The sequence below is a fragment of the Amblyomma maculatum genome, chromosome 10 (genome assembly GCF_055883805.1).
Source record: "Amblyomma maculatum isolate TAMU_Amacu chromosome 10, ASM5588380v1, whole genome shotgun sequence".
Classification (NCBI taxonomy): Eukaryota; Metazoa; Arthropoda; class Arachnida; order Ixodida; family Ixodidae; genus Amblyomma; species Amblyomma maculatum.
This window is the reverse complement of record NC_139353.1, coordinates 96,408,893-96,419,448: the sequence shown is the minus strand read 5'-3', so window position 1 is coordinate 96,419,448 and position 10,556 is coordinate 96,408,893.

Sequence of the window (10,556 nt, the reverse complement as noted above, 5' to 3'; positions counted from 1 at the left end):
CTTTTAGCCCTTGAAAACCGCAATAGGAGCTACGCGCAGGAAAAGCTGTTTATGCGAAACTGTCACTCTCTCGTATCCACACCCAGCAGAGTATACCGCTTTTGAACGCTATTACCACTTTAAAATATACCTTCGCCTGAAATTGTGAACGCGAAAAAATATCATCGCTCATTTTTTTCTTTGAACCATAGTATATGCGTGTACGTAGCCCTCAGAGGTGCTCTTCATATACTCTAGCGCTAAACATCTTTATTCTGCCGCGATCGTAGGATGTTTTAAGCCCACGTAAAGCCGATAGTGATTTGAGTGCAATGATGAATATGAGCATTTCAAGCAATCACAGAAAGCCGAAGTACGATCCTTTTCTTCAAAGGACCACGAGTCATGAAAATATTCTGAATACGCGTTTTATCCAGGTTGGGTGCTGTGCTTGTTGAGCCTCCCCCATTCAAAACTATTTGCAGTAGTGACCTATAAAACACCTACAGTCGAAGCAAGACCACTCCCTGGCAACAGTGACATGGCAGGCAGGACTTCGTGCACCATTTCGCTACGCCTTTTTCATTTCCTCCTGTCAGATGAGCAGCTTCAGTGCTATGGTTCATGGTCGTATCAGGCTACAAACACTGTGTTCACGCATGGTAACGTCTGTCACCGGTTGATTAGAAGATATTCACGAAATTAATGTTGCTATGGCCACCGCACTGAGGTGGCGGCAGTCGTTAACTTTTCAGCAGTGGCCATAATAATGTGACAGCGGTAAAGGTCCCCTACTCAAGAAATTTTATTTTCACGTTTTAAGCAACAAATCACCGGCGTGTAACACGCAGCTAGCTGGTGGTAGCTGCCATGGCCGTGCAGTGACTGATGATGGGTTGCCCAAAGTCACGAGACCACATAGTCTGGCCGAGATGACTCTGGTAGTTCCTTGAGATGGGAGGGTGCCATGGGAGTTGATGTCCCAGGGACCCTCAGATCTCGAAATCTGACATGCTACCCTTGCCTCGCAGTTCCGAACGTACGGCTTGGCTAATCCGGGGCTTTATATCTACGTCGAGTGCTGTTTCACATTACGTGGCACTTTAAGATTGTATGATAAGGAGTTTGTGTTATATCATCATCATCATCAGCCTGATTATACCCACTGCAGGGCGAAGGCCTCTCCCATATTTCTCCACTTCACCCGGTTCTGTGCTAGCTGCATCCACTTGACCACTGCGAACTTCTTAATCTCATTTGCCCACCTAACTTTCTGCCGCCCCCTGCTACGCTTTCCTTCCCTTGGAATCCAGTTTGTTACCCTCAGCGATCATCGGTTATCCTCTCTTCGCACTACATGTCCTGCCCATGTCCATTTCTTCTTCTTAATTTCCACTAGAATGTCGGTAACTTGAGTTATTTCTCTGACCCACACTGCACGCTTTCTATCTCTTAATGTTACCCCTACCATTTTTCGTTCCATAGCCCTCTGGGTTGTCCTCAACTTAAGTAGAGCTATCTTGGTTAGCCTCCACGTTTCAGCCCCATAGGTGAGTACAGGCAAGATGCAACTGTTGTATACTTTCCTCTTGAGCGATACCGGTAAGCTGCTAGTCATAATCTGCGAGTGCTTGCCAAATGCGCTCCATCCCAATCTTATTCTTCTTGTTATTTCCTTTTCATGGTCCGGATCTGCGGTTACTACCTGTCCTAAGTAGACATATTCGCCTACTACTTCCAGTATTTCGCTACCTAATGTAAACTGCTGTTCTTTCCCGAGGCTGTTGAACATTGCCTTCAGTTCAGTTCAGGCGTTCAGTCGTGTCCGACACTTCGTGACATTGCCTTAGTCTTCTGCATATTGATTTTCAAGCCTACCGTTCTACTTTTTCTGTATAGGTCATCAATCATTATTTGCAGTTCATCCCCCGAGTTGCTTAGCAAGTCAATGTCATCAGCAAATCGCAGATTACTGATGTGTTAGATTGCGTTAGATAATCTGTGATAACAGATAAAAAATTAAGAGATTAGTAATTAGAACAACAGCAAAGTGCACATACGCAACGAGGATCTAGAATGGAAACCCGCAACGGGAACCATTAGCGCTGTCGCGTCATTCCCTTAAACTGTTTGAGGCACTAAATATTTTGAATCCTTATTCTTTTTTGCAAATGCTGTGTATTGCTCCGGGACACGTGATACAGGCTCTCCGATTATTATCTGTGCGCTAAATAATTTAATTTAATTGCTCTCAGCCACACTACGAAAATGCTCGGGGCCCTGTGACTTTCAAGTGCTGTAATATTGTTATATGCCTTAGCTTATTTCTGCTTTATTTTTAACAAACGGTCCACCGTGTTCGCTTCAGTTAACAACACCGGATTCAACACTCACCAAGCTAAAGCATGATTCCCATGTAATGCCGCAGTGATAGATCGAGTCTCTTCAACCTGACAGAGCACATGAGAGTTGCTTATGTTTACGAGATGCGTGTGCAACAACTTCGCTTGGAATCCTTTGACAGGAAATATGCGAGTCGGGCCCTGCTACGTTTTGCAAATAAGGATACTACTCACCATATATATTATTAGGCGGCTCTCATAGCCTGAGTAGCTTTGGGACGTTAAACCCTGCATATGAAACAAAACAATTTGTATGTTCCTTGTTTACGCAGTGCAATAACTCCGCAAGAAGTACGCCTGTAAATATTCGAGCGAGCGCCAGCTTGTTCAAATACACTTCATAGACTGGTTGTTTACAGAGCGTAGGATCGGTGTTTCTCGCTCAGAGTATCTGCTTTCAAAGAGCATAGCGCAGGAACAAGACGGGAACGACGACGAGGCAGGTTAAGCGCTTGTCCTGTATCGTCGTCGTCCCCGTCTTTTGTTCGTGCGTTATGCTCTTTGATTTACGATGTCTAACCAACACGCCCAGTCCTAATCGTATTTTTTTTAATTCATTGGTATACTCGAGGCTAACTAACAAGATGCTACTTGAGTTGAGGGCAACACAGAGAGCAATGGAAAGGGCGAAATTGTAGGTGTAACGTTGAAATGGGAACCGTGCAGAATGTGTCAACAAACATTCTAGTGAAAATGAAGAAGAATAAATGGGCATTGGCAGGGCATGTAGTGCGAAGAAAGGATAACCGATGGTCGGTGAGGGTAAAAAATATGTTATATCGTGGCTTTAGTTTTGAAACCAAACCTTATTTGCACCAGGGGCGCTGTATTATCGTCGCTGAGTCTAAGGCGCCGCGCTCTGAACAAAAAGGCTCTCAACGTCGGTCGGCATCTGCGTCCATGTCTCTATCGTAAGGCCGCCGTCCCGGTATGCCCCACCGTGCTCCTGCTTGGAGTACCGGGCTGCCACAGCGGCAGAACAAAATCTGATTCCAAAGCAAGGAAAGCGTAGCAAGGTACGGTGGAAGGTTAGGTGGGCGGGTTAGGTCAACAATTTCATAGGGATCGAGTTAATGCAGCTAGCACAGGACCGGGTTGAGTAGAGACATAAGGGAGAGGCTTTCGCCATCCAGTGTGTATACTCCGGCTGAAGATGGTGATGGGTCAATTTTAAATTGATTTATCTGTAGTTTTGGAGCCTATTTTAGTAGTTAAAATGGTGTGATGGGTTCGCAAGCAGTACAGACGAGACAAGGACTGCTGCCGAGAGCCGGCAGCATTCATCAGCTGACTTGTCACGCCACCTCACAGTGCCGCTTTCCGCTCATTATTTCCGTATCCAAGGATGGCACTAATCGACTATCTAAGATCATTACTATAAACAATTACACTCAATGATTATATGCATTCGTTGAAATTTCCGAATTATTTTTGCACAGTCGCTGACATCGCGCATATGAACCCAGCGGGCTACCTAAGTCTACCTGCCGAAGGGTGGAGGGAGAGGGCGGCTGGCCTAATTCAGCTCAAAATTCAATCCGTGTCTACGCTGAGTGTAGACGTGTAAAAATATGAAAAACATTTCGTTTGCTTATTTATCATTCGAATGAAGTACATTAATGAGCTACGCAGGTCGTAGTGTTGTTGCGGACGAGGCGGCTTCGCACTGGTTCCGATGCGCCACCGCGATGAATTGGTGTTAAGATGCCTGACTACTGCGCCTGAATACCCGGGCTCGAACCCGACTCCAGCTGGCTGCATTTCGATGGAAGCGAAATAAAGAGGCGTCCGTATGGTTTGCGATGTCAGCGCCCTTTAAGGATCCCCATTTGGTCGAACTTACACCGTGGAGTTCCACAACGGCTCCACCTTTCCACTTCAATCTATACCTTAATCCTTCCCTTGATGTGCGGTTCAGGTGCCCACCGAAAAAAGTGTGACAGATAGTGCGTATTCCCTTCCTGTGAACCAATTATTATTATTATATAGTGCCGATGCTGGTACGTTACAGACAGCTGCTGGCGGTTAGCCCACCGACCGTCGACTTCGAGCAAGGCGGTGTGGTTGATGGTGCGCAGGGCCACTGTTTTGTGACATCATTAGCATCCTTTGATATATTATAGCAAACGCTAAACTACGCAGGCCCTTTCGTCTCATCGCCGTGATCGGACTTGCGTCCTGGTCGCACTTTGGCCATGGTTCCAATGACCTTGAGCCGTTAAGAAGAAGAAAGAAAAGGAAAAGAAGCTGACATAGCCGAGGACTAACTTAACACAGGGCTTCCTGACATGGCGTTTGGCAGAAACTGCCAACTCGGGTCTCTCCTTTCATATGGGAGGGTGATATCACAGTCAGCCTGCCAAAACGTTTGCATTCACGTTATCCCTAGGTCATGGAGGCATGTTCATACGGCTTGCCTAAAGCGGGGCTTTATACGTTGACTAGTAGCTTACGCTATGGTGGTGGCGAAAACGTATATTTCATATTGGGAGGTTTGACGCGGAGCCTCAAGGGCTTCGGCCTTATAATACTGGGTGGAGACCCTAGTCAGGGATCCCATTGGCGGTTGCCGCCGCCCGCGCACGCCGCGTTAAGGCCCTTTGGGCCTGTAGGTCGCAACAGCCGAGCAGGGTCGCCTCCCAGTCCTCCCGGGACGGGTTAGCGTTGGGGGGAAGGGTTGGGTTTTGTTGGCAGGCCCATACCATGTGGTAGGTGTCAGCCACCTCCCCACCGTACTGGCACGGTCCAGCGAATTGGGAGTAAAAATGTTTAAGTACTGCCGGGCACAGCATTGTGTTAGTGAAGAGGCGCAGGAGCAGCCTCTCGTTCGCTTTTCCTAACCCTTTGCAGGGGTTAGGGTATTTGCGATGCGAGGTTTGATAAAAAACTACAATATCTTTGAGTGTTCAGACCGAATTGGAATCGATGTCCTCAGCCGATTCGAGTCCCGAGGAAACTGCCCGGAGAGAAAGCGCGCTGGCGGATGCGTCAGCTGCCTCATTCCCTACTTGACCCTGGTGGCTAGGAGCACAGACGAGATATCGGCACGCGGGATCCGTGTGCCGACAGCAATTTTGAAATATATAGGTTAAGGGGGTGGTCCACCCTTGGGCGACGTTCCGAGAAGCCCCTCGAGAGTCGGTGATGTGATATTTAGAAGTGTGGTCTGAGGCAAAGGTGGAAACAAAAACAGAGAGAAAGAGGTGGCTTAGGACCACAGCCCAACAGAGGCTATCGCCTCGTCGCGCTTTGGTGGTGAAACGTCTCCTCTATGGCATAAATAAAGCTGAAACAATACATTAAAGCAATATGTACCTGTCTTCACTTTCAAGCCGCTCCTAAGCGTAGCCATGCAGATAGCTCTCGCGAAACTGCAGTTTTAACCACAAGCTAAACCACAGCTATTTTTTTTCTTGTTTGATACGCAATTGATTATCGCGCTAGCGATGTGTCTCGGCGATGAGAAAAAAGGTTTTAAGGAATCTCCTGAGCTGAATTAAAGTATCTATTTATAGTTTCAACCCGGTCAAAAAAGTATAGAACCGTGTCAAAATTACAACACAGGGTGCAGTTCTGTCGTTGGCGTAATAATGTTCCGTAGATCTGTAATGATTGTCCTTGGTACTACAACTTTTCTGTAGTACTATTCTGTTGTGGCTAGAATGAATTCTGACTTCAGTAAAGACATTTCTTTTGTGAAAATAAATTAACTCAAACCCCCCGCAAAGATATTTTGTTGAGACAAAAAAAATCCTGTAATTTATGTTCTGACTTGGTTGTGTTCAATACGTTGCCTTAGTTTCCTTATATTTTGGCTGGTAGCTTACTCCATGGCGTCATCGGAAAGGTGGAAGCAAAAACAGAGAGAAAAAGGTGCTGTAGTGGATGGCTTCGGACCTAATCGTGCCTTATATAAAGAGGAAGCCCATACCGTATTTTTATGCCTCATAATTTGGTGTCTCGGCCCCTTTAGGGCATAGCTTCTTATAACTTTTGTAGCCGTTTTCACGATCTAGGATTCTTCGATCTTCCAGAGGCTTTCAGAGCCAGTGGTTTTATGGTCTTCATTGTTGTATCGTGTCAACGTTAGAATGAGGGGCTCTTGTTTGACAATTATGTGAAAATTTTTTGAATCGGAATGTCTCATTCGTCCATGTGGCTTTCAGTAAACCAATATCCAAGCAAGAAATTGATGTGTTGTTTTAAGACCATCTATAATTTAAAAAGCAAGCTCTCGACAGTCGAAAACATTCGCACAATTGTGATAAGTGACGGCAAATATACAAGCCGTAGTACACCGCCGCCTAACGCTTTTGTCAATGAATTTATTGTGACCTACAACAGGCAGCTAACGGAAGAAACTGCAGGGAAACATGCCGTTTTGTTAACAGATGAGTGGATAATTTAAGCAAGTTCAAGGTTGCGCTGCGTTGTGATGGGAGCTCAGATCACGTAATCTTTTTCTTTTTTTTTTCAATTTGAGCATGTGTGACATGGAAACCTGAGTAGACCGACTTTGGATTCAGACTTATCTATCGGCACAACAGGGCATGAAATTAGTGGAACCTTTGCGAGTACTATTTGTTTTCGCGGAGCTGTTAAATAAGAAGCCTATTTTGTTGCATTAAACTGCAAGAAAACGAGTTCTTGTTCATTCTACATCTATTATTGTGACAACGTATTCGTTTTACGTCGCGTGCACATTTGCGCGTGTCTCACTTGACCGCTAGCGTCCTTGATAGGGAAGACCCTGTCAACATTTCAGCAGGTTTCGCTTGCCCTGTTCAAGGAACCGTTTCTAAGCAATTTCTTACCGTGAAGACACGATAATTACACCGAAGATAGAGTACCATCAGCCGACGTTTCACGTGACGTCAGTGCAAAGAAAAGGCCGTAGCTAGCGGCTGCTCCCTCTTGAGCGGCAGTGTCCGTTTCTCGAAATAAAATCATCTCACCTGTCATCAGGCAACAATAAATTGTCACGCCTGCTGTTTTCGTATAGCCGTGTAAATGAGACGAAGTTCTCTTTGTGAGAAAAGTAACCGGAGAGGTATGCAGACTCAGGGTTGAAAACTGACGGTTAATTAGAAAACTATCCCGGAATAAATACACACTGATGGTAGTGACATTTGTGTTCAGAATAAAAGACCAAAATAACAGCCGGCCTCGGTCATACGTGTCATACGTGGCATACGGTCATACGCGTCGGCCTCGGTCAGAGAAGCGTCATGAGCGGTGTAGAAACAAATGCATAGTATCGATTATTACTGGAAAGTATCGACTTTTCGTTTTCTAAGTAGCGTACGCTGTGCCATAAAGCACAGAAGAGGCCATTCTTTTTATGGTATCTAACAATGACATAAATTATGATAATATAGTCATAATAATTTTGTTTTCTTTTGTCGGTACGAATGCGGACCTACCAAAGCCTCAGAAGACTTGAGTGGCAGTGCCCGGCAGTAGCCAGGATATATGTCATGCTCCGACCAGAGAAGGTGGAAAAAAAATGATAGGAGGATAAAAAGAAAAAAGCGAGCAAAAAAAAAGAAAGGATTGCAGAAGAAAAATATATTCGAAAACAGCGACCGAAAAAGAACACACAAAAGGAGTGAAAATCAAAACATGTAAAAAGCAGTGTCAAAAATGTATACTGGAACTAACAACGTAATTTTACAAGGCAAGCTTGCACTATTTTTTCGAATTAGCAGAAAATATTTATTTGGGTAACAGGTTAAAAACAGAAAGAACAGAATGTTTTCTAAGACGCTCGACACAACAGGTTCGCGCTCTAGCACGACAAAACGATTGCAACTTCGCGGATCTTGGTGTACAAAAATATGGCGTACGAAAATCATTTGTCCAGATGTGCTTAAAAACTACTCTTTCAGAAACTAGAGGAGAAAAGTCAGACATATCTAAAAGATTGAAAACGCTGCTATCTTCATCTCGTGACATACTATGTAATACCGATACAAGGGTGTATTTCAGTATGCTGTTGACCTCCCATCGCCAAAACGCAGAGCAGAAATAAAGGAGCAAATACCATAGCGTAACACCCTGTAGGCTAAGGCATATACTATTTGCTTGTGTACATACATAGGGCAGAGTGTCGTTACAGAATGCAGCAAACGCGCAACTTTTTAAAGGTGATAACAGAAAAAATACAAATGGGTATTGTAAGACATGTCGGAATCGAAAAACACTCCTAAATATTTGACTGTTGACACCGGCATGATTGAAGGACATTTCCAACGAGCAAAATTTGGTCTGTGCAAACTATTTGTCACATGATTAGGAATTCCTTTTAAGTACTTGTGAAAAAATACTAATTGTGTCTTTTTATTGTCAACATAATTTAAGTTAGGCTGAACGATTCCATAACAAATTCGCTGTCGTGTTTAATAAAAGATAATGCTATCATATAGTCCTTGTGCATAGCAACTAACAGCGTATCATCAGCGCATTCAAAAATACGGCACAGTTTGCAGATAGAGCTCAAATCATTGGCATATGAATTGAACAAAATAGGTACAAGTATAGATCCTTGAGGAACATCGGATTTATTTGCTGCAGGCCACATCTACATTTACCTAACATAACGAGCTGTGAACGATTGGATAGATAATTCCCAATAAGAGACAGAAAAGGACCTATAAACAAAATATTGTGGAGTTTATCTCACAATGCACCATGATAAACGGAGTCAAACGCCTTGGACACATCCAAAAATAAAACACAAGCAAAATCATTTTCTTCCATGAAGGTGTTTAGAAGATAACATAGTTCATCAAAACACTGTTTAATGCTTAGAACGTTCTGTTCACAGCAGTCTAGCTACGACCGCAATGCGGCCCAGGCTCGCACGTGGTAGGTGCGCCTCAATGAAGCCCCAGGTGTAGACAAATACGACTGTTCAAGCTTCATTTCATTGCATCCACTTGGAAGGAATAGCTTCACGTCTAGATTAGGCAATACAGCACGGTTCGGTTACGGAGTCAAGCCCAAGGAGATCATTTTGTGCGTTTCTGTCGACAAAAGAAGGCAACGTAAGGCGCAGCGCCATTTTCACGGATGCACTGTTTAGAACAATAAAATTTGCGTATAGCGTTAACCGTTCTAGTCTCGTTGTTAACAGAAGCTATATAGCATACACCTGAAAGCAATTTCGTTTACGCATTTCAGTTCTTAAATTTTTACTGATTAACGGTTGATGAAGAAAACCAGTGTGGCATTGCGGTTAGATTCGAGGAGCTCTTCTTCAGTGCAAAACATTCTTCCCCAAACATTTACACCACTTCTGATATTGGCAAGATGGCAAATTCTTGTTCCACAAAATTTATCCACCCAAATTATTCTTTCTAATACTGACCATATATATATATATATATATATATTGGCACATGTCATTCATAGACGACGACGAAGCAATGAACGGGCGATTGAGAGAAGACGACGAAGAAAAACTGTGCTCCGTTCGGTTTCGCGATGACCTGAAAACAAGGAACATGACAATGCATGAACTTCCTAGCGCGCTCCATTGACGACATATTCGGCATTTTGTTCGTTCTTATACTGAGATAACGAAGGAAGGCAGCGCTTACAACAGAAAACGTCTGTGTAGTTGTTGTGTCGACAGGGTAAATAAAACAAGAGCAGAATAATTTCTCAAGTTTCAACTCTCGTACGTACAGTATGACGTCTGCAATGGTGAGTCGCTATTTCGCATCGGCACATCAGGAATTTATTTATTTGTTTATTTAGCCACTTAAGGAGTCTAATAGAATGAAGCCGAAATAAAAGTTCCTTTTTCAAAAACAATTATCGCTTCTCAAAGAAAATAACTCATTCCCGAACCTTGTCGATATTTTAAATGACTTTTGAGAACCCACAAATTGGACAGTTATTACTGCAAGTACAGTGACGTGCTTCAAAACAATGTATCACAACAAAACGACGAGGAGACAAGACTAGAAATAAACCCCACGAGCGGCTGCTCTCTCTCACAGAGCAGCGAGTATTCCGTCCTTCAGTTTTTAAAGCTTCCAGTGAAAGTTTCATAAACCGCCTAAACAACTAATATATAGTTTATATAAATTTTTATACTCCGATGCTTTTATTTCTTTTCAGTGCACAGACAATGATATGATTTATAGAGACTATAGTGAAAAAATTGCC